This window comes from Microtus pennsylvanicus, chromosome 2, assembly GCF_037038515.1.
Source record: "Microtus pennsylvanicus isolate mMicPen1 chromosome 2, mMicPen1.hap1, whole genome shotgun sequence".
In the NCBI taxonomy this organism is placed as follows: Eukaryota; Metazoa; Chordata; class Mammalia; order Rodentia; family Cricetidae; genus Microtus; species Microtus pennsylvanicus.
In genome coordinates, this window is record NC_134580.1 from 87,530,787 (window position 1) to 87,556,877 (window position 26,091).

Sequence of the window (26,091 nt, forward strand, 5' to 3'; positions counted from 1 at the left end):
AAATTCTATTATGTCAGTATTATGCTATTTTACATAGTAGAATTTTTTAATTAAAATTTTTCATCAATATATTTTAACCACTGTTTTCCCACTTTAAGCTTCTCCAAAATCCTCTTCACATCTCACCGGATTCCACACCCTTTCACTCTTAGAAAATAAACAAATAGGCAGACAACAATAAAAACAAAGAAAGCAGATTAAAAATGTAGAGAAAACAGAATACACACACCTCATACATGTCTACAAACAAAACCCATAAAAATACATTTTCAGAAACCATACTATACAAGAAAACAACCAGTAAGACAAAAAATGTCCAAACAAAGCAATATGAGACAAAAAGTCCATAAAAATATCATTGAGTTTGTTTTGTGTTTCCCATCTACTGCTGGACATATGTCCTGGCCTTAAGTGTGCTTAATATACATACCCCCAAGAGATTCTATCCGAGCAAACCAATTTTTCTTTAAGCAGGTGTCAATTGAAGATACCTTCTCAGTTAGGAGTGGAATCCCATGACCACCGCCACTCTCAGGGATCAGATCCAACCTGGCCTGAACCTGCGCAGGCCCTATATATGCTGCCACAATCTCTGAGTTCAGATGTGCTTTGGTCCTGTTGTATCTGGAAGACAGCATTTCCTTCAAGCCACCCATCCTCTATGGCTCTTATAATCTTTCTGCCTCCTCTTCAGTGTAGCTCCCTAAGCCTTGAAGCAGCTTGGGTTTTAAAAGTAGAATGCTGCATTGAAAGAGTTTTCAATTCTTTCATCTACCACCCCCTAATTTAGTTACTTACAGCAGCCACTTCACTTTCCTCTCAGTTTTGTGCGACAGAATTTGAGAAGGGCTTAGTTCTATGATTTGTCTCTGAACCACTTCGCAACAGCTCTAGCAAAAGGAACAGGACCCAGTTCCAAGTGGATATCTTCAGTCACATGCCTGTTTGTTCACAGACAGCTGGAAGATTGGCTTTAGTTTGGCAATACTTCCTCCTCATGCCATGTCAGAATCTCTATATTGTCTCTCTAGTGGATTATTTAGGAATTCATATCCTTACACAGAAGCAAAGCTTCCAAACTACTTAAGAGTTTTATCTAGGGACTGGAGACAAGGTTTAGCAGTTAAGTGTTCTTACGGATCCTGCAGAAGACCTGGGATTGGTTCCTAGTGCCCTCATGTAAGCTCGAAACCATTTATATCCCAGTTTCCAGGGGATGTGGTGCCCTTGTCTGGCCTCTTCAGGCGACTGGTAAGCACGTGATGTACATACATATATGTAGGTAAACATTCACACATGTAAAATGAAGAGCAATAAATATTTTTAAAGAGCTATACTTAAAATGTAAGCAGCATTGTTTCTAGCATCTTGCATTGATTGAAGCAGACACATCCAGACCTGTGGTATAAGCAGAGGAGAAGTAGAACCTACTTCAGCGGGAACATTATCATAAAGATTAAGCTATGGAGTTGCTCTGGCTTCCACCCTTGATCAGACCTTCCTTATGGAATAAGTTTCATTTCCCAAATATCAGTAAATAATTCTATAAACCCCTGGATTAAAATTCAATGAAGCTTAGATGCATATTTGAATTAATTTCCATGCTTCAGTGAGTGTGTCTCAGGGGTAACAGAGGAGTGTTTGTGTTCAAGTTATTTAAGGTAATTCAAACTTCTCCAAATCTAGTGGGATCAAGCAGCCCAAAATATCATTACAGCTAAAAATTTACTCTACAGGAAAGTGTCATTACAAATCAACCCTGCACTTTCCACCTCCTGGGCATGTAAAAAACTCAGCACTGCCACTTTCAAGATATTTTAGCATCTCAACAGGGAGTATGGTTAAGTAAGAACTAAAATAGCACAATGATCCCAGAAACAGCATAGAAGAAAGGAAATACAAATAGTGCAAACAAACACAGGGCATTCCAGACAATTCCAAAAAGAACTGACATTTACTCTTGACACTGATTTCTGGAATCTCCACATTGAACAAAATTTTGCATCTGATTTTAGGCACCATCATTCCTGTAGTTTAAATTTTTTCCACAGACAACATGATTCTCTTCTCATTATGCCAGGCTGTTCATTTCGACTTGTCGTGAAGCTTTTATGTGTATGCTTTCCTTCACTTACCTAGGGCTTTTCTTAGCCATTAAATAATCAAAAACAGAAGCAGGTTAGAGTTATCAAATGAGAAAGTGGGGCATGGTGGCCCACAGAACTCTTCAGTTATGACTGAATATATTGGGAAATCAGTTGCTTTATAAATGAAAAATTTTGCTTTTATAACCTAAGTCAACTTAGAAAGAAAACATATGAAAAATACCAAAAGTCTTAGAGTACAAGGATAGTATAGGTAATAAACAAAATATGGCATTGGCGTAGGCTGCAATATGAAGCCAAGAGAGGGGAGAAGAAGATCAGCTTTGTATCTGATGGGCTGAAATAACCACACATAACAGTCTCACATGACTCACTGGGATGTAAACGCGGCTACAGGGAAAGCAAGGGCTAAATCTGTCTGTTCATTGATGTCATTGACACTTAGAGCAACCCCTGGTGTAGAAAGGCACAATAAATATTTGTTCATTTTTAACAAATGAAGCTCGTGAGGGTTGGCCTAAAGAAATGCAGGAAGCTAACTAAGTATGGATCGTTACTGGGGATATTTTTGGGCAGCAAGAACTTTCAAATCATGACAAAAGAATGTACAGTAAAAATACCTCAACTACCGACAAATTCTAGGCAATTTTCTGAGCCCAAGCCAAACAGGCAGTGAATAATTTCAGTTTTTGTGTGAGATGCCACCACTTGTCAGAGGTAAAAAGAAACCAATTGAACAGAAATCTTTATTCTGTGATAAAGTGAGGAATCATGAAGAAAGGGAATTGGAATCTGGGATGTTACAACCCGATGATTTGAAAACCCAAATCCTAGGCCTGTTGAGCAGAAATGGCAACAGGGGCAGAGTAGAGAATGTGAACCAAACTGTGACAGAGGCATTGATCATGAGTCACTAAACCCAAGGCTCAGGGAGTGGCTTAAAGAACATCGCAACTCTCCACATTTTCCACTGGACTAATGAAAAGCCTTGGTGCTGAGAGGAGCAACTGGGAGAAACCAGCATTGTGGAGTGAGCTGCAGCACAGGAAGATGCCTCCCCAGATCTGGGATTATAGGCACTCATCACCATGTACTATTGGAGGGTTATTTTCAGGTTGAGACATCTGGAAGTATACGGGCCAAAGATGGGGACTAGCTATCTGCCACTTATTGGAGGCTCCTCAATAAACCCGAGTGAGATGACCCCAGAGGAGCGGCAGAAGCAGCAGGAGGAGGAACTCAATACAGGTCCTCTCTCGGTGCTCACACAGTCAGTCAAGAAAAACATACAAGTTCTCATTAATTGTGCCAACAAGAAGAAGTTCCTGGGTGAAGACCTCTGACAAGCACTGCAACATGGTGCTGGAGAATGTGAAGAAGATATAGACTGAGGTCCTCAAGACCAGCCATGGCAAGAAGTCCAAGCCTGTCAATGAGGACTGCTACATCTCCAAGATGTTCCTGTGCGGGGACTCGGTCATTGTGCTGCTGCATTGCCATTGCCTGCAAGTACAGTAGAGGTCTCTTCCCTCTGTGAGAGCATGCTCCTTGCCCTGCCAAGCCCCGCCCAATGGGATGGAAATAAAGTCCTGAGTTTTTTGTTAAAAACAAACAAAACAAAACAAAACTGGATGCCATGCCTGAGTTAATTTAATGAAAAAGGTGTGAGTTTGTAAAACTGAGAGGCAGAGAATGGGTATAATTCATCTAGCTCCTAAAGAAAGACATTTCATAGTCTCTGCTCCCCAGGGTATTCTCAATATGAACACATTATTATTATTATTATTATTATTATTATTATTATCATCACCATCATCATCATTATCATCATCATCATCATCATTATTATCATCATCACGATCATCATTAACATCATCATCATAATCATTATTATCATCATCATTTGTATGATCCATTCTCTAAACCAAATGCATAAAGAACTGGTGGGAAAACTTATCCATGGTACTGTGGGATAATTCTCTTGTAGTCTGCAAACATTTGTTACTCATTTAGGTTCAATAAAATGCTGATTGACTATAGTTTGGGTTTTTTTTCTTTGCTGTGTAGTACTCTGTTGTGTAAATGTACCGCATTTTTCTTATCCATTCTTAGATCAAGGGGCATTTAGATTGTTTCCAGGTTCTGGCTATGACAAACAAAGCTGCTATGAACATAGCTGAGCACATAAAATGAATGGAGCTAGAAAACATTATTTTGAGTGAGGTAACCCAGACACAGAAACACAATTATCACATATACTCACTCATAGGTGGCTTTTAAACATAAAGCAAAGAAAGCCAGCCTACAAACCACAATCTCAGATAACTTAGACAACAATGTGGACACTAAGAGAGACTTACATAGATCTAATCTACATGGGAACTAGAAAGTAGAAAAAGACAAGATCTCCTGAGTAAATTGGGAGCATGGGACCTTGGGAGAGGATTGAAGGAGAGAGGGGAAAGGCAAGGAGGGGAGCAGAGAAAATGTAGAGCTCAATAAATATCAGTAAAAAAAAAACTACAAAATATGCTGATTGGCCAGCAGCCAGACAGGAAGTATAAGTGCGGCAACCAGACTATAAGAATTCTGGGAAGAGTAAAGGCAGAGAGTCGGTCACCAGCCAGACACAGAGGAAGCAAGATGAAAATGCCTCCCTGAGAACAGGTACCAAGCCACGTGGCTACACACAGACAAGAATTTTGGGTGAATTTAAGTCGTAAGAGATGGTTAGTAAAAAGTTTGAACAGTAGGCCAAACAGTTTATAATTAACAAAAGCCTCTGTGTGTTTATTTGAGACTGAATGACTGCTGGACTGGGCAGGACAGAAACTACACCATGGCAAGTTTTATCAGAAAATTCATAAAATTAAATGAGAGAGGATAAAAAATATTTTTCACCTTCAAGTAGAACACAGGTTAATGAGGTTTAGCCACTGGTTTCTGTGGCATGTAAAGACATTACCACTGAATACTGGCCAAGAAAGAACAAAGAAGGAATCCTGGTTCACACTTTGGTTATCTAATGCACTAACACCAGCTCGTTTAATCTGATGCATTCGTGATGAGCAGAGGATTTGAGAGTCTCTCAAGGAAGACCCTGTAATTTGACCAGCAGAACAAGCCCTGCCTTTAGCACTTTGTGGGTATGATGCTATTCTTTCTCCCCCAGAAATATTTTACATGCCCAGTTGCCTAGTTTGCCTGCTAATCTTCCCAAGACTATATCTTTCCATTGTTCTCTTTTTCTCTTACATAGAAACTGATGGGAGAGCTACATTTGGTTGGGCCCCACTTTAGAAAAAAAAATATTAACAGGCTGAGATGTTCCAAACTTATCAAGGAAGGGAAGAGTGAAAAGGCGGTGATAGTGTTTGAGGGCATAAATCAGTCAGCAAGAGTGCTTGCCAAACATGAAGACGTGAGTGCAGATCTCCAGGGTCTGTGTAAAAAGCTGGAAGTGGTAGCACATACCTGTACTCCCAGCACTTGGGAAGGCCAAAACAGGTGGACATTGACTCAACGGATTAGTGAGCTCCAGCTTCAGTGAAAGATCTTAGCAAAGAAACACTAGTGTGGAAAGCAATAGAGGAAGACAGGAGATGTTCACTACTAAAACTACCATGAGCACATGTTTGTGCACACATTGTTGAACACTCACACACATTTCATACATTCATATACACGCATTAAAAAATTTAATGACACATGATAACATATATGTATAGATAAAATGTCCAAGAAATTTGCCAAACGTCAAGATGTGAGCAATGGAATTATAGATTTTTTTAAAGAAATTTTTGTTTGTTCTTGCTATTTTCTATAAGCAACATATTTTTACTTTCAAATATATCATCAAATGGGAGTATAAATCTAATTTAATTTTTGTGAAAAGAATATATGTATATGTGTTTTTGTATGAATGTATACTTGATTTTAAGTAGAATAAAATCTGAAATAAAAAAGAGAATCAAAGTTATAAATAGGGACTATATTTGAGAATAGTAAAAGAGAGGGAAGTGATGTTTTCTTTCTTTAATTCTTCAGCAATGTTTGAGTTGGTATTCTATAATAAATATTTAATATATAATAATGCAGAAATAAATTTAAGTGACTAAAAAAGATTACTTAAACCATTTCCTTGGCAATCAGGTCTATGGAAAATAAATTTAATTAAAGATATATTATTGTTAGATATATTATTGTTATCATGTAATCAAATGTTTTGTTATTTACCATTATTGATATTGTAATGATATTTCTATTTGTACACATTAGACTTTTTAACGTTAGATTAGGATAAAGAAAAGAATCCTGAAGTGTGAGTATATTAACAAAATCATTTAAACAGAAAGAAGCCTGTCTCACTCCTGTAAGTCCTCCCTATAAACAGGATGGGAAAAAAATGTAAGTCCGGTCCTTTAAGGATGTTGTCTAAGCCACAAGGACCATGCTGTAAGAACAAGAGCACTAGTGTAGAAGCCACACACAGAATTACTTTCCCTGGAGGACTTTAAAAATAGGCAAGCATGTCTGGGAGAGTGGAAAAGCATTTCTGCTGAGGGCAGAGCAGATGGATATGGTGACCCCTCAAGGTCCCTTCCAGCTAGTAGATGTGGACTTATAACCCTGGCTCAGCCACCAGAACCCCATCATACCCTAAGCCCTTCACCTGTGTCTACTGCTTGTCTCCACAGGCTGCAGATGTTCACCCCACCCTGCTAGAATCCTTCCACAGCACACATCTGCAGGAGGTGTCTAATAGCTATCATTTGTGAGAAGCATGTTATTCCAAATCAGAGCCAAAACATCAGCTCTGGGACTGATTTTTAATTTAAAAAAAAATAGCAGCAACATATAAAATAAAGCAAGGCCAACATACATTTCACATTAAAGGAAGCTTGGCAGCTGTCAAAATTCAACGCAATGCTTAATCATGGACTGAGCCATCCAGTAAAATAAATGCTGTAAAAATCAATATAACACACACACACACACACACACACACACACAAATGAAGGGTCATAGATGAGAAAAATGTTCAGAATTGGTGAATCTGAGAAAGGAAGTACAGCTTTTATAGAATTCTTAAACCTTTTCTGCCAGGTTATTAACCATTTCAAAGTAGAGAATTTTAAGCATGGACTTGAACGTTTGTACCATGACTTCAGTTATCAATCTGAGTTTCCCTCTCATCTTTCCTGAAGACAAGAAATTGCATCTATCATGGCAAACTTTACACACTCACTCCCCACTCTGTTTTGATCACTGGGATTGTCCTAGTTCTGCGCCTCGGTTTGCTTCCCTTGTTCTTCCCTTAACACCTTAACCTGAACCCTTCAAGAATCAGGACTCCTGCCAGCTGGATCCCCAACCCGCATATGGCACTCTTGCCTGGTGCTGCTCACATCCTGACATGACATCTGGGTAAATTGCCCTGAGCAAAGCAGAATTTAAAACCCTCTCTTGTATTCACAAGAGTTCAATAAGCCACGAGAGAAATGGCCTGCTTATCATGTATTTCTGGGAACGTTATGGTGGGACTATTAACCTAGAAAAAGAGGTTTCTCTGGAAGTATGGATAAGAAGTAACATTTATGAGTGCCACCCTCATCCTAAATGATTTATATACATGATCTTATTTAATCTCTACAACATTTCTGCATGATAGATTTTTATTATCCCTGTTTCATAGACGAGACTCTAAATGAAAAGTCACTTACTTAAACCTATGACTAGTCAGCAATTAAGCTATAATCCAACACGAAAACCTGAGTGTCTATTTCCCAAAACTCATTTTCTAAGCCATTTCACTCCATGCTCCCCGAATTCTGTGGACATCTCTATGTCAACGTGATTAACAATAACAAGAAAAATCTAACCTATGCCCCTTGTTAAATTCTGAAAATATAAACCATTTGGATTAATTTGTTGTTTATATATCTTATAAAGTTATTAATAAAATTCAGTTTATCTAGACAAAGTTTTCTGAATTATTTTATTGTTGAAACTATCACATAAGTATATTCTGATACATTCTCTTTTTTGTTTTGAAAATTACTGGCAAAATGAATAGAGCTTTTCCTGGCTAGGTTTATGTCAACTTGACACAAGTTAGAGTCATCTTAAAGAAGGGAATACCAGTTGATGAAATGGTGCCAAAAGATACAAAAGTAGGACATTTTCTTAAACAGCAATTGATGAAGTAAGGTCTAAGCCATTGTGGATGGTGGCATCCCCGGGTTGGTGGTCCTAAATTCTATAAGTGAGTGAGTTGAGCAAGTCATGAGGAGCAAGTGAGTGAGCAGGTCCCTCCCATAGTCTTTGCATGAGCTCCTGCCTCCAGCTTTCTGTCCTGTTTGCATATCTGTCCTGGCTTCCTTCAATGATGGAGTACAGTGTGGAAGTGTAAGCCAAATCAACCCTTCCCTCCCCAACTTGCTTTTGGTCATAATGTTTAATCACAGTAATAGAAACACTAAGACAGAAGTATACCGTCAAAATATTTATACTGTTTAATCCAGAAATCCCTGAATAACTACCCAGTATTGTAAATAGAAGTTTGTATACCAAGGTGCTCCTTAACGATAGTTTAATTATTAGCCAAATGTCCAAATGAACAGGTGGAGTTGAGGAACAGTTTCTCTTTCCAGGTAATAACCACTCAGTTATTGAAAATTACATTTGTGAAGAGTTTAGAATGGCATGAAAATGCAGTACCCTACAACTGGGCAAAATGGAAAACATGAAATCAATTATGAAGGATGACTGCATCTTGGAAGAATACTTTATTATTTCATTTGCACCAATCTTCTATGTGGAGAACAGATTACAATGTAGTGAATCAACTAGTTGTGACACCCCTGAGCAGAATGAAATAGTTGAAATCATTCGTTAGCGCAGAAGATATCACAGATATTTTAAAATTGCTCCATAAACTTGTATGTGGCATTTATAAGACTTCATGATTGCTTTGTCACATAGTAGGAAATGGTAGAATCAATAATATTCTTGATGGGCTGGTGAGATGGTGTTTAAGGTAAAGGCACATTTAAGCCTGATGTCCTGAGCTCAAGCCACATGGTAGAAGGAAAGATCCAACCCCTAAAAGTTGTCCTCAGTCTCCTCAATGCACACACACACACACACAAACAAATAAATAAATTTATAAAAATTAATGTTAAACATTTTAGGTTAAAACAAAAATAGGGGCTGGAGAGATGGCTCAGTGGTTAAGAGCATTGCCTGCTCTTCCAAAGTTCCTGAGTTCAATTCCCAGCAACCACATGGTGGCTCACAACCATCTGTAATGGGGCCTAGTACCCTCTTCTGGCCTTCAGGCATACACACAGACAGAATATTGTATACATAATAAATAAATAAATACAAAAAATAGTCTTGAGCCATTTGTCTTAAGAAATGGAAATGCAATTTTTTGTTTTGTTTGGACCTATGAAGGCCAAGGTTTAGAAATCAAGCATATTTCCTCAGGTGTCACCACTTGAGTGACCATTGGATACAGGACGCAAACTTGTTGGAGCAGTCAGTGTTATAGATATAAAATTGAGAGCCACCTGCTTAGATGCTTAGAGATCAAATTCAGGCCAAGAAACTCGATCAGATCATGATAAAGGTTGTGCAGAGAGGGAACAGAGGAGGAACAGATGCTGATTTCACTTTGATGTTAGTAAACTGAGAACTGGACAGTGGCGACAGTGAAGGAGCAACCAGGCCAGTGAGAGAAATAATGACAAAATATTGTGCTTCAGAAGCCAAATCAGACCATCAGACTTTGCAGAGAATTGGTGTTGTCAAAAGATGCTGAGAAATTAAGCAGCGATTGTCAGTAATGTGCTTCCAATCAGCCCTCAAACACACTCTGTTGCCCAATAACGGTTCTCCTTCCTCTACCATCTGAGTTCTAGGATTATAGGAGTGTGCTATTACATGGGACTGGTAGTGGGATTTGACTTCTTTTAATTTTTAATTCTATCCTCTTGATAGAAATCAACATAGTGCTTCTAAAGGTAGGATAAAGATGGTGAAATATATATAGGACAGAGGCATCAGGATGAGAGAGTCTACATCATAACTAGGGTGTGGGGCACACAAGTGTGAATACTTCACAAAACTGACCAACTCCACTGAAGAACTTTGGATTCATGGCATTCAAAAGTATGCAAATTACATTTCAATAAAAATAAATTCTAATTTTTCATTTTTGCATTTTCTAATATTACCATAATGAACAGTCAATACTGTTATAATAAAAAATAAACATTTAGAAATGAAGGTTGGATTACTGTATATGTCAACCTTCTTTGAATTGTAAAGGTAAGAATTAGCAGAATATTATGTTTTTCTCAAACAAAAACCAATGTAAATAATGTTTGAATAAAGTTCATAGTGAAACCTTTGCCATGGATTTCCCAGGGAAACTTCTTTTTGCAAGTAAAAAAGAATCAATTTTTACAGCTAGAGCGGGAAACATCCTCTTCACAGGTCAGGAACATACAGTTCAGGTGATGGCTGGTTTTTGCATTTTACTAGAGCAAAGCAATAAATGAACACAGACACAGGGCTGAAAGTGTAGCTTTGCTTTACTGAAAAATCAGCTAAGTTCCTTGTTCAGGCTTTCTACAGTGTCTATAAAATGTCTACCATGTAGGTTTGAAGCTGCTCCATGACCAAGAAGCATTTAGGAAATAATAATGGATCATTAAGTTCAAGGCTTCAGAAATCATAGAATGAGAGGCCATGAGCTGTTCTGTTTGTATATATCACTCTGCATGGGCTGTGCCCTCTGAAGACACACATAAAAATTTCCTTCTTTCCTGGAAAAAATAACCCAGAGCAAAATATCAAATAACTGTGAACCTGAGGCATTGTTTTTCTATAGTCAGCGCTTTCTGTGGCATAATCAGAAGATTTTGAGAAATTGTAAGGTAAGTCCCTATGACTCCAAACTTCCATCTCTGTGCTTTTCCCGACTCTCACCACACATCAGACTGAAAACCTGCTGCCTTCCTCAGATAAGTTAGCTGAAAAGAAAATTTCAATTTCTCTAAAAGTCATATCAATTTACAGGCATTCAAAAAAAAATACAATGTCTCCCCTCCCAGTCCAGATTTCCAAGACTAGTCATTTTTCTTGAGCTCATGTGTACCTCTCCAGAAGTCATGCTTCTAAACATAACACAACTACCATTTTTTTTTTATACTGAGAAGCTGAATGAAGACAGAGAGTATGACCATGTAGGTTTGTAAGAAAACTTGACCAAGTTAATGGGTATAGATTTTTATCTCATGGTAAAACGGGGGCTATTAAAATCATTTAAGGACAATCATGCTGTGCATATTTTAAAAGATATTAAAGCCAGATGAAGAGGTGCAGTATTAATAAAAACCCAAAGACAGAAATTGGGATTCAACCTGAAGGTCAGAAAAACACTGACTCTTACCTCTACCTCAGTCCCAATGACGATCCAGCCTCCAGAAATCTCAAATTGAAACTTGTCTGAGAGCTTTCCTCTCCCGTCTTATATTCCTCTCTAGTGCTGAGATTAAAGGCGTGCACTACTACCACCCAGTTTCTTGTGTGTAACCACTGCCTGGTCTGCAAGGTTTATCCATGTCACGGTTTTACTCTCTGAACTTCAGGCAAACTTCATTTCTTAAAATTCATACAAATGAATTACCACCACAGTGCAGAATAGACTGAGTGGAGATCACATGATAGAATCACTCTACCACTGGAGATAGGGTTCAAGCAAGTGGTAAAGTCCAGAAGAAATGAGATTAGAAGAGAAGTAGAAAAAATCAGAAAAATGATATAGTCGTGAAGCAAATAAAATTACAGTTTAGAAAAGAGTACATTAGGGCTGACGGTGTGGTTCAGGTAGAATTTTTAGGCAGAAACTTGAGAAGGGTTGGTGGTTAAGAGCATGCACTGCTGGTTTAGAGGACCTAAGTTTCATTCTCAGCAACCATATGGGGCTGCATACTGTTCCTGTATTCTCAGTTCCGGGTGATCTGATACCCTTTTTGGTCTCTGTGGACACCTACATTCATGTACATATACCCATTCACAGACAAACGTATACACAATTAAGAATAAAATCTTCGGACCTTGAGATTTCAGTCCGGTGCTCCAATATGGGTCTCTGTCTCTGTCTCCTTTCATCGCCTGATGAAGGTTAATATCCAGGAGGATGCCTATATGTTTTTCTTTGGGTTCTCCTTATTTAGTTTCTCTAGGACCACTAATTAAGGCTCAATGTCCTTTGTTTATGGCTAGAAACCAAATATGAGTGAATACATCCCATGTTCCTCTTTTTGGGTCTGGCTTACCTCACTCAGTATAGTGTTTTCTATTTCCATCCATTTGCATGCAGAAGGAGAGAGAGCACGAGCAAGGAACTCAGGACCGCGAAGGGTGCACCCACACACTGAGACAATGGGGATGTTCTATCGGGAACTCACCAAGGCCAGCTGGCCTGGGTCTGAAAAAGCCTGGGATAAAATCGGACTCGGTGAACATAGCGGACAATGAGGACTATTGAGAACCCAAGATCAATGGCAATGGGTTTTTGATCCTACTGCACGTACTGGCTTTGTGGGAGTCTAGGCAGTTTGGATGCTCACCTTACTAGACCTGGATGGAGGTGGGGGTTCCTTGGACTTCCCACAGGGCAGGGAACCCTGATTGCTCTTTGGGCTGACAAGGGAGGGGGAATTGATTGGGGGACAGGTAGGAAAATGGGAAGGGGTGGTGGGGAAGAGACAGAAATCTTTAATAAATAAATAAATTTAAAAAAAAAGAATAAAATCTTCAAAAGGGGAGTAATTTCAGATAATTACTGACTTGACAGAGGAAGAAGGGAAATATAAAAATAATTCAAACATAGTTCTATGGGAGGAATATTACTGTGGGTTTCTAAAAAGGGTCTAACATTGGCTTTTTATAAAGGCATGCAAGGAGTTTATTTACTTAATCTGTAAACCATACATATTGTATCAAAAGACTACTAAAATTATTTAAATTATCATTTTCTTGGCTATTCAAAACCATTTTTCTATACTTTTCTAATATAATATGAAATTTAGCTGGCCATAGCATATCTCAACATTGGCTAGCCTCATTTCAAGTACTCAGTGTATCCCATACCAAGAGTAATGGTTATGGTGCAAATTTGTGCAGTTATAGATGGCTCCACTCCTTATCTGATTTCTAAGAATTATTGACAGAGATAAAAATGAAGAAAGAACAACAATAGAAGAAATAGTGTACTTGTGTATCCATATGTCTAAAAAGGTGTGTTAGCAATTCTGCATGGACATCCAGCAGTATTTATAGTTACTTTATTTGCCAAGAAATTCTAAGCACTTTAGTTACATTAGTTTGTTATGGTAAGTAATAGAAACAACTCTATGGAGTCATTAGTATGAATCTTACTCAATTGTACAAAGTGAAAATAGTTTCAGTGTTTGGCAGGTTACTTTCAAAATTATTCAAAAACTAAGTAACTTTGAAAAAAGTAATGTAACCCATTTAAACAAGGCTAGTCTTACCCTGGTAGTCTGGAAAAATGATTCCTGAATGAGTAATCTTTTATTCTTAATATTATGATTTGTGAGATTCATTTGATTAACTTACTTTATGGTGAAATGTAAACATTAGAGCTAGCGTCACTATGTAATAACTCACTCTAAGCAAGTTTTCGTCTTATGGAACTATGCTAATGATGGTAATGATTTTCACTGGATAGCCTATGGATGTGCAGCAACTTATTTAACCATCTTCCATTTCTGGATTTTAGTTTCCTTCACATACCTGGGGCTTTTTTGTTTAGCAAAACATATAACTGACTTACTAGTTGACGTAACAACACAGAAAGACAAAGTAAATAAAGATCAAAAACTATGACATCATCTTGTTTTCGAGGCAACATGGTTGTAGAATTGACGCCATGTCTCCTCAAGCCAGCTGCCACAGTCAGGTTCTCAGCCTAAATAACTAAGCAATTTAGCCGTAATATCTTCACATCAGACACAGCTAACAAACACAGAGATCTCCAGGGGCATCCCTGAAGATAGATACACTAACTATACGCTAAACTGATGCCAAGTCAGATTGTTCTCTTATGTCTGTCAGCTCCACAGGTGGGCAATGAACTGGCATGCTCTGCTAATTTGCAGCATGTTTCCAAACCCAAGGCTTCTCCTCCAATTGAGAGTCAATTAGCCTGAAAGTACTTAATGATTAAATCCTTCCTCTAGGTATGTCCATGGTCGTATAAAATACAAACAGATAATTGCAATAAGAGTAAAAGAGATAAAATTTAACAGTGCTTATAAAATGCATATCCAATGGCCCAAGGCAATGCAATGTTAGTAGGCTTATTGAGAGTATACACTAAATACCTTTTCTCCTCAACCCCCCATTGTTCTCACCTACAGGGATAATGGGGAAAGGCAACTAAAGAGCTGTAAATAAAAACCTGTACCATCAAGCTCGAGTTTAGGCATCTAAGCTAATAGAGGAAATGCAGTTATAAACTACATTCACTACTGGCTTGGGAATGGAGATTTCCTGGGATCTGATGGAGTGTGTCTGTCCCATGTAATGCCTTCACACCTGCTGTCCATATCCTGGGTACACATCCAGTATAGAGAATTTTTGTTATTTTTATGAAACAACAAAGTTAGAAAGTTCTCAGAAATGTGTAACACATGATGACCACCTCTTGGGATACTCCAGGAAAGAAACATACTTTGCAAAACTGTTGATATTCATGCATGTCTTAGTCCATTTGAAGACTACATATGCTCCTTCTGAATGCTAGAAAGGATACTAATTATTACAAGGAAAATATTCATCAGATTAATACTTTAAGCAAAGATCCACAGGTTTCAAGGAAAAAGTGACAGTCTTTCATTCTGCTTCAGTTTGGTCTTTCACAGATATCCATCAAAATCATCATAGCATTTTACTTTTCATTATGCAGAGATATATGCACATATGTACACACACTCACAAAATTAATATATAAACTACGAGATTAGACACTATGGATCACTAATATCAGAATCATGAGACTATTTGGGAAACAAGGAGAAGATTTCATCAGTAAAGTGCCTGCTGAACTAGCATAGCATGAAATCTTGAGTTTGGATGCCCAGGATTCATGTAAAGAGTCAGACTGATGATACATTTCTATAAAATCAGTGGTGAGGAGTAAGGGAGCAGTGGAGATATGCAAATCCCTGGAGTTCACTGGCCATCCAGCCTAGCCACAAAGATGACATCCGAAACAGTGAGAGACACTGTATCAAGAAATAAGGAGGAAAGAGGATCAAAGAAGACAGCCAATGTAAATTTCTAGCCTCTGTTACATGTACACACATGCAAACATTCATGCAAGCAAATAGATGTAACATGCACACACACAGGGAGAGAAAGAATGAGAGAGAGAAGAGTCAAGGGAATGAAGTAGTTGATAGAATGTATTCTAATATAATTAGAAAATTTCTGGAGGTGGAAGTAGAGTTAGACAATTCCAACAGCTTCTGCTAAGAAAAGTGAGTGTCTTAACCCGCAGGAACTACATCTCAGTCCAAGAGGAACACAAGACGAAAGACATGTGGGTCTACAGAACACAGGTGCTAGTCCTTTCCACCTACAAGGAATAGCTCGGCACATTATTCCTGAAAAGAGACCAATGTTGTATTTGTCATGTCAAAGACTTGGAAATATTTTACTTTATAAATAAAGTTCCTGGTGAACATGGTGTGTAGTTTCTCTTTCTGTCTTAGTAAAAGGTCTCTGAATAAGAATGAAAACCAGGACAGTAATGGACCTGAGTTCCTGAACTATCCTAAGGACTTATTAAAACTAATTGTAAAATAATTTCTTTTTTTTTATGAATGAGGCAATTTATTAACCCAGCATCCTTTGTCCTAATGCTTCTTGTTGGCAGCTGCCACCTGTCCTGCAATCCTGTCCAGATCTCTCTGTCCCTGAGGTGTTAGCTTGCGGCCCCCGTCCTGGTCCTTTTCCACCATTTTCAGTCCCTCCAGGGCTTGGAGAACGCGGCGGGCCACACTCCTGGAGCCTCTGCTGAAGTGGCTGGGCCTGACACCGTTTCTCTGCCGTCCTCCACAGATCTTGGTCATGGAGCCAACCCCGGCACCACCACGCAGGTACAGGTGCCGTGCTGTAGAGGCTGCTCGCGTGTAGAACCAGTTCTCATCATAGGGGGCAAGCTCTTTATGTTTGGCCAGCTTGACTGTCTCCACCCATTCGGGGACTTTCAGCTTCCCGGACTTTTTGAGGAAGGCTGCCAGAGCTCTGACGAACTCCTGCTGGTTAACGTCTTTTACAGTAACTCCAGGCATCGTGCGTGCGGCCTCCGTGCTGCTAGCCAGGGGAAAGGGTTTTTTGTTTTTTTTTGTTTTTTTTGGTTTTTTTCGAGACAGGGTTTCTCTGTGGTTTTGGAGCCTGTCCTGGAACTAGCTCTTGTAGACCAGGCTGGTCTCGAACTCACAGAGATCCGCCTGCCTCTGCCTCCCTAGTGCTGGGATTAAAGACGTGCGCCACCACCGGTAAAATAATTTCTTAATGCAGTTTAGAGTTACAGTTCATTAAGTAGATATAATGAGTCTAGATTAGATTTTTTTTTCAGTTTATTTGCTAATTTAGTGGCTTATTCTTTTGCTCTTCTTCCAGCCATTAAATGTCAATTGAGCACTGATCATTTTACAAGGAACTGGCATAACAACCAACAATAAAGAAGACAGACAAATCGTTGCCCTGACATTATATGGCATAAACATAATTTATTCATTTATTTATCCAACAAACTTAGTTGCCATGGTATTTAAAGGAAACTAGGAAAGAAATGGTGAGGAATATTTTAAAAAGCATTTCAGAGACTATGCATTTTCCCAATTGCTTTGGAGGTGATGGTATGTTTAGGTTATATGTCCCAATCATAGTTCATCACAGATTGAATTCAGAGGAACAGGAACCAGCATGCAGGAACTGAAGCAGAAGACACTGAAGAATGGTGTTTTTTTTTTTTTTTTTAACTTTCTCTCCTTGATTCATTCCACTTGCTCTTTTACATAACTTAGGAACACTTGCACATTGGTGGTACCACCCAAAGTGGGCTAGGCCATCCCACCCGAGTCAATCAAGAAAATGCTCCCACAGACTTACCTACAAGAAATTTGATACAGGTAATCCTTCAATTAAGATTCTTTCTTCTCATAAGTCTCAGCTTCTATAAAGTTGACAAAAATAGCACATGCATCCAACTAGTTTCAGTATTGAAAAGTCTGATATCAAGATGACTTATTTTAGTCCTGAGCAAAATAGAATGAATACTGAAAGCTCAAAATTTATATCACCTTGGGCTGAAGCTACCTAAGGAGAAGTTCACTGCAAAAATCTGTAAATCATTACTTCGCCCAACTGCTGACTGAGATGAACCTAGCACACAGGATACATCATAAAATACCTGATTAACAGTGCCCCCAATCAGCAGGAAGCAGTATAGACAGTACTATGCCCATATTCCCAATATTGTTTATAATTGTTTGTTTACATTTAAAGGGTGTTATGATATAGATATGAATTATTTGCATTGGTATGGATCTTGGTTTATTGATACAAATTTAAGGTCAATTTTGTTATATGTATATGTATTTCTGATCTTGATTAAGGTATTTTGTTTGTGTAGTTCATTTAAAAATGTAATGTATAATTAAGAAATATAAGTTAATAGATAATCTTCTATAATAGTCAAGTTTGTAGTCATGTTAGTTAAATTTTCTAGATGTATAGATATATATTTCAGTTAGTTGGGCATTCTTAAAATCTTTCAGAGACCTTCAGAATATGGCTTTTAAAGGTTTTAAAAATTTAAGACTTTTCATGTTATTGAGACACATCTGCTCCTGGCAGCACCAAGGTAATTTGAGAGAAAGACGGGCATCGAAAAGGTACCTTAGCCATTTGGGCAAGAAACTGCTCTTGTCTGGACTGCTTCACTGGACATGCATGACATGCAGAGAAATGACTGATGAACTTGCCTAATGGTGAGATGATTCTTCGGGGTTCCTGCTTCATGAAAGAGTCTGCGAGACATTCTGCAGGATACAGAAGAAAATGACTGAACTGTCTTTGAATTTTCCTGCTTCATGGAAAAGTCTGCTGGATACTATGGGCCTGTAGGCTGAATATGGATGCCCCAACAGTACAGAAAGACTTTGAGTGACTGTTCAGGCAGCGAGATGTCTCTGTCAATTCTAGAGTTTTGGAAGTTGCTTACAATGCGCTTCCTGTTTACTTAGGTAATAATATATCCTTCTGAAGTCTTTGATGGAGCTGAAGAATTTATAGTTATAGTTTTCCTTAGTTATGATAAAAGATTAAGTTAATAAAAATATTGTGACTGTAATTCTTGCTAGATACCTGTTATATGTAATTTTACTATGTTAAAGCCTTCCTTTTTGTTTAAACAGAAAAGGGAAAATGGTGTAGGAGTTCCTTCTGTTTGTGTGTTGCTTTCCTTGGTTAATGAATAAAGGAACTACCTTGGCCTAGTTGATAGGGCAGAACTTAGGTAGGTAGAGAAAACAGAACTGAATGCTGAGCAGAGTGAGAGAAGACATGTATCCTCTTCTGGAGATGGACTTCTGTTAGAATCTCTGGTAAGCTACTGCCACATTACATATGTATAATTATATGTATACATATAATACATATGTTAATAGAAATAGGCTAAATCAAGATGTAAGAGTTAGCCAATAAGAAGTTAGAGCTAATGGGTCAGGCAGTGTTTAAATTTTAAAAAAATCTTTAAATAGAGGCAAATTTTGATATTTGGATACAAATTGCTGAAATAACCAAAGCAAAGGCACATCTGCCCAGTTTATTTGAGAAACTGTAACTGGATGAAAGTTACATAAAGCTAAGCACCAGAATACATTGTAGATTATCTAGCTAAATATTTGGTCAATGTGGCATTACTATGTAAGCATGTTCTTCATCCAATTATTCATTCAATAATTAAAATAAAATGTTTGCTAATCATTAATGGATATGTATGTATGTATATATTCATGTACATATATATGTATGTATCTTTACAGATGTTAGACAATAAGAGAGAAATCCTGAATGATTAGAAGATGAACCACCTCTTTTATTCCCCTCACCATGGCTAAAAATTTTAATTAACCCATCATACTTTCATGTTCTCTAAATTTATATAATATAATGTTCAATGAAGATGTTTACAAATGGTCAGGTTCAATATTGAGAGATAAATATAAGAGTATGAGATTTCCCAACTGTGGCCACTTTGAGTCTGTTGGCTCCTTGCTGGGCTTCCAGCAGACAACAGGTGCATGAGCATTGATGCAGGCATAACTCAGCTCTTGTCATCCTTTAATTATCCTAGACTAATGAGAAGCATCACTAAGTTCTGGAATGCTTTGTGGTATACAATAGAAAACCAACAAGGAATTCTGTAATGGAGTTGTGTTAAAGCATGTACAATTTAAGCCACATAGCATTGGCTCTTTGTCAAAGCATCCAGCACAAGCTAGAGAAATGATGAAAAGATTGTTTAGAAAAATCTTGATCCATTTTATATTACACAGAGCTACTGGTAAAACCGTCACCTGTTATAATTATAGAAATCAAAATGAATTAATGAACTGTAAACTTAAGCAACAATATGGAAGTATGGTCTTGCATATTGGCTATATTTGATTTGTCATTATAAGGAGATTGTTTAAAGAATAAAGCTATCAAATTTATTGATAGAACATAGAAAAGGGAGAGAGAGAATTCATGGATTTCTGTGAGGAAACATAAAATGCTGTCATCCATAGCACCTCAAGGGAGCAAAGACATTTCTCAGAAAATATAGCTGAGGAACAAAGATCAAATTACAGGTGTGGCTATAAGACCACTATAAAGTTCTGTGAAAGAATTAAGGCAGAGCCTAGAAGGACATCTCTCTAGCACAAAGGGGCTTATAAAGATATAAAATGTGTGCTTTTAAATCACAGATAGAAATCAAGTCATATTCAAGGACATATAAACATTTTATTTCAGCTGGATTGGCAATATTATGCCAATTTGTACTAAAAAATAAATTGAAACTGTACAAAAATATCTCAAGCTTGCAAAAAACCTTATGTATTCCCAAATTTTGATAGGTGTGATATATAAATATTTCTCAATGTTCTTTTTAATGACTTCTTTTATTTTTGAAATTATGATTGCATCATTTCCTTCTTCCCTTTTCTCCCTTCAAATCTTCCATATATGGTATGGGATTTTCCTCTGAATGCTGTGAATACCATTGTTTAACAAAGAAGCTGTCTTAGACTTGCACAGGGAATAGTGGTAGGCAGGGATAACTAAACTGAATGCTGGGAGAACAGAGGCAGAGTCAGGAGAAGCCATGTAGCCCCACTGAAGACAGATGGTGGAATTTTACCCGATAAGCCACTGCCATGTGGCGATACACAGACTAATAGAAATGGGTCAAACTAATATGTAAGAGCTAGTCAATAAAAAGCTAAAGCTAATAGGCCAAGCAGTGGTTAAATTAATATAGTTTTGTGTGGTTATTTCAGGGCTGAGCAGCTGGGAACCAATAAGCACCCTATTTCAAAAAAATTGGCACCAATGTGGTCAACTAAAATCCACATAAAACCTGAGAAAGCTTGGAAAGGAACTCCAGACACACACACAAAAACAAAGCTTAGCACATTGGTTTTTTTGGCTGGCAGCATGCTACATACTGTTCCTTTAAGAGAGGATTTTCTAATTTAGCCATAGCAGAAAAAAAAAAAAACATTGCACTGTTTTGAAACTGCAGCTTCTGGGCCATGGATCATGCTGCTAGCACAAACTCTGACTCTTTCAGGAGCTGGAGCATTAAAATGGGTTTTGTGAGCAAAGTGCTACAACTGCTTAGTGGCTTGACATAGACCCACTGCATACTTGGAACTGGGGCAATGTGCACAGCTTACAGAGGGAGTGAACGGATAACCACCATGTTGGACTGTGTGAAGCAAGTAGGCAGGGCCATATATACCATAGTAATACCTCAGCTTAGGTTTTTAAGAAGTATTGGAATTTTAAAAAGCACTCCTGGACATTATAGTATTACAGATACACAATAAGACAAATTCAGACATAAAAGACCTCTAAGTGGGTCACAGCATTGGACAAATGTATGTAGGCTTGGGAGAAAGAATAAAAAGAGTATGGAGAGTTGGAAAACAATTAAATGGTTTAAAAATAAAACAACGTCTTTAAAGAGACAGAGTAAGGACAGTCATAGATTAAAGAAATAATAATAAGCCTTGTAAAGATATAAAATATACAAAGAGTCTGGATTTTGTATATTATTGTGTTTTCTTTGAATTTTTTGAATGTAAAGAAGCTAAGTAACCAACATATATACTTTATAAGGTATCTTGAATTAAAATATGGGTCTAAAAATATACTGCTTTGTAAAAAAGGTTCTTTTTTTGTTTTCACAGAGGATGAGAACCTGTAGATTCATTCCAGGCTAACCTGAAAGGTTGCCTTGAACACCCCTCAAAAACTTACTTTGCCTAATAAACAGCAGAAAGCAGCTTAAATGGAACTATGTCCATATTCCCAAATTTTGTTTCTAAATCATTGTTTACATGTAAAGGGGTATATGCTATAGAGATTTGCATATTTGGTATGGATTTTGATTTATTGATACAAATTTAAGGCCAATTTTGTTATTATATATACAAATTACATATATAACATAGTATATATACATATTGATTAAGGTATTGTGTTTGTGTAGCTCATTTAAAAATGTAATGTATAATTAAGAAATATTGGTTAATAGATAACCATCTATAATAGTCAAGCTTCTAGTCATGTTAGTTAGGTTTTCTAGATATATAGAGATATATCTCAGAATAGTATTCTTCAAACCTTTCAAAGACTACAGAATATGGCATTTAAAATGTTTAAGAATTTAGGACTTCTTATGACAATGAGACACATCTTCTCCTGGCAGCACCAATTACTTCAAGAAGAAGATGGGCACCAAAGAGGCTCTTTTTGGCATTGGTTAGTCATTTAAACAAGAAACTGCTCTTCCCTGAACTGCTTGATGAGCTGGACATGCAGGAATTTCAGAGAAATGACTGCTGAACTTGCCTAAAGGTGAGATGATCTTTTGGGGTTCCTGCCTCATAAAAGAATCTGCTAGACATTCTGCAAGACACAGCAGATAGTGACTGAACTGCCTTTGAAATTTTCTGCTTCATGGAAAAGTCTGCTGAATACTATGGGCCTGTAGGCTGAAGATGGATATCCTACCAGTACATAAGAACTTTGGGTAACTGTCCAGGCAGCAAGATGTCTCTGTCAAGTCTAGAGTATTGGAAGTTGCTTACAATGCACTTCCTGCTTAATTAGGTGTGTGTGTGTGTATTTTAATATATTCTTAAATATATAAATACAATCTGTTTAATATTTTTGTTATTTGTGTGTGTGTTTCTGGATAACAAGTTGGATAACAACCCTAAGGAAGATTACTTCCCTTGCTCTCAGCATTCTTCAGTTATCTATAGATCTTCTTGTAGTATTGAGGTTCTTGGCCTTTTTTCCTTCCACTTTAGTGTGTCAATTGTTTTTGTCTTTGTTCTGCACAAGTTTAGGCAGTCATGCCAGCAAGGCTTTGTGGGGATAGCCTCTGAATTTAATAGGAGATACAGTCTCACAGAAAGCTCTCTGATCCTCTGGTTTTTAGAATCTTTCTCCCTGATCTCCCTTCCTCATGTTCCCTAAGCCTTAGGTGATGGAGTTGTTTTGTATATTTATCCAATGGAAGGGCTCAATGGCCCTGCATTTTATTGGTTGTAACTTTCTGTAATGGTCTACTTCAAAGAGAGTTTCATTGATTAGGCATGAGGACTACACTTATCTGTGGTATGAGGACAAATATTTAGAAGGCTCTTAGAGATAATACCGATTAGTAAGGTGGTGATTATAGGTTCTTTAGTCTAATTAGAGAGTTGTTCATTACCAACAAGGTATACATGACTCTACTGCAACTGTAGGGTTGTTGTACTATTCTGGTCATTGTTATGGTTCATAGTTCATTGTTCAGGTTTAATAGCTGAGTCTGACTGTTGGTTGCTTCTGCCCTTTGGGAGCTTGAATTGCTTTTATTGATACCATAAAAGCTCATCCTCATGGAAGAGGCTTTCAAGACACTTACACCTCAAGGGCCTCTAGTCTCTGAGTCTGAAGTGTATATCTTCATCAAAGGGATTTATTTTCTTCCTCTAGGTGGCAACCAAGGTCAATAGCAATCAATAACCTATAGAAAAAAGTTTCTTGGACAACCCTGACAAACAACCTGAAAGAGGGTTTCTCTTGCACAGTGTTTGGCTTTTCGTTAGCTTCTGAATGCCAGATCAGATTATCATAGTTGATGGAATAGAGAATACTTATTTTCTGAATGAATGGGAGAATGAAAAAAATGAATGAATAAAAGGAGAAAATAAATAAATAATAAATAAATAAATAAATGAGTCATAGCCATGGTAGAAACGAAAATTGTCAGAAGGATAAGGAGGAGGTAAAAATATTTTTAGATTTATGCTTTGTAAGTAAAATAAAAACATTTCTACTACGTTGTTCAAGAAGAAATTAGTAAGATAGAATTCGTGAGAGTAATTAAATTAACATTAATTTCCATATAAAAACAAGTTAATTACTACTATAGGTAAGAACGGTTTTTGTATATCTAGAGGTATACAATAAAACCAGGAGAAGGAGATCATCAATGCTATGAAAGTGTAGTGTTCAGAATGTTTTGCTAGACTGTGCTCAAGCGTGGGTATGCTACAAAGCATTTTCCCCTGGTAAGTGTGCTTCCTCCTTCACCAATGGAAACCTGTAGGAACATCTAAAATTCACCATGTTTCATCTCCCTTATCTTTTCCAGTCCTGTAGAATTCCTTTCTAAGCCCCCCTCAGGTTTTATGTGGATTTAGCTAGCCCCATATTGGGAACCAATTTGTAGTAGGAGATGGCTTGTTTGTGCCTGACTAGCTCAATAGGTAAGGCATGAGACTCTTAACAGTCCCTGCATTCAAATTCCTTAATTTGCTCTTTGTGGTAATGCTTGGAGATCAGTATCATCCCTATCAGTGTACAAAGCTAAATGGGTAAACAATTATCCTGCTGTAAGAAACTTCAATGGCTCAGAATGATCTAACACTGAAATCTTTCCTCATTCTATATCAGACTAACAGAGTGACCAGGCCAACTGGAAGTATTGATCCTTGCCTCCTGAAATGAACGAAAAGCTTTATTTTCCTCCAACTCATTTTCAAGATGACAAAATTATTATACAGATAAAAGGTCATTGCATCCATGTTGACCGACCAAAACAGGTGATTTCTGATCTCAGTAGATATTGGTACTGTAATTTAATTATTCAAAATGAGAGTTATGCCAAATTTGGTCAAACAGCTACAACCATATGAGTAACAAAAACGTAGTAACTCCCCCCCCCCTTCAGTGCTTTTATTATTTTCCATTCTCATTCTTTATCTGAACTCTATATTCAGATGATAGGGCTTACTGTCACAATTCTTTGAATAGAGCAATATAATATTCTCTATCACATACACACCTTGTCACAGGAAGACTTTGAAGTGAACAGATGCAGTCCTTGCTGCACCTGCGTTTATAGACTCTGGTGCCTATTGAAGGCCTATTGCATTCCTAAAAGAGACCAGGAAAGAGTAAAGAATCTATGAGCAATAACTTTTGGAGGTGCAGTTTACTTATTGCACACTAAAGTTTTCATCTAATTCTGTCATGGAATGTCACTGTACGTGAGTTTTCTTTTTCATTGCAAGCATCTACTTTGCTTTTCAAAATCTTGTCAGAATTTTGACCAATGTTCCAAGTCACTTCTGACTTTCAATCTTTTAAGGGGTCCTTTTAGGACCAGGAAAAATGGTTCAGTGATGAAGGATGTGCACACTGCTCTGGTAGTGAACTGGAGTTTGTTTCTCAGCACTCACATCAGATAGCCCACAACTGCTTATAATTCCACCTCCTGCAATGAGACCTAACACTTCTGTCCTCCATAGCTACCTTCACTCACAGGCACATGCCCACATATGGAGAGACACACATACACAGTTATCTTAATGGTCGTTTAAAGACAGTATTATCTCTTCTCTAAGACACGGTAGTTTTTGAAAAGACCTAATGAGTTCAAGACGATTTGTGATGATGGTAAGATAACGTTGAGAAGAGAGTATCACCTAGAAAAGGCCCATTGATAGGTTAAGCAGCAGGAATTATATCAACACATGCTTAATAATGGTCAACAAAACTTAGTAACCAGGCAGGCGGGAGGCGGAAAGTCATGCAAGCATTGAAGTGCAACCAGGCACTTAAATTGTCAAGCAAGTAGATCACAGCCATGCATTTTCCAGAGAAAGATAGTAATGAACAGGTTGTCAATATTATAAGAGTATCATGGTCCCAGGGAACAAGACCTTAGACAAAGGAAACATTGGAATGCGCAAAGGGAGAGAGAGGTCCTTAGCATTGGGAACAATAGTCTTTAAAGGTGGAATATTTTGGGAGGAGAAGCTTAGGGTTGATGCTCTTGAAGAAACAGACTAGAGACTAGGAAAAGTTCCACTTACTCAAAGCCATGGAAGCAAAAAGTACATATATCATGATTCTTTTAAAATCTTGAAGGAAGTTTTTGTGACAGAAGTGTAGCAAATATATAGGAGCCAGGAGAAAGAGATGGTGCATGTCGCCTGAGATGTAGAGAGATGCCTGGTTATAATTATGCAGGCCTGCAAGGCCTCATATGGGGAAGATTTAAAGACATGGGTAATATGACCACTTGAGCAGACTTGGAAGA

General features: G+C 37.7%; 2 pseudogenes; one reads left to right on the top strand and one right to left on the bottom strand.

The window, feature by feature from the left end:
* The first annotated feature begins 3,304 nt into the window (after window positions 1-3,304).
* On the top strand, window positions 3,305-3,623 carry LOC142844293 (small nuclear ribonucleoprotein Sm D2 pseudogene; annotated as a pseudogene).
* Window positions 3,624-16,013: 12,390 nt separating this feature from the next.
* On the bottom strand, window positions 16,014-16,504 carry LOC142844968 (small ribosomal subunit protein eS19 pseudogene; annotated as a pseudogene).
* Window positions 16,505-26,091: the final 9,587 nt, after the last annotated feature.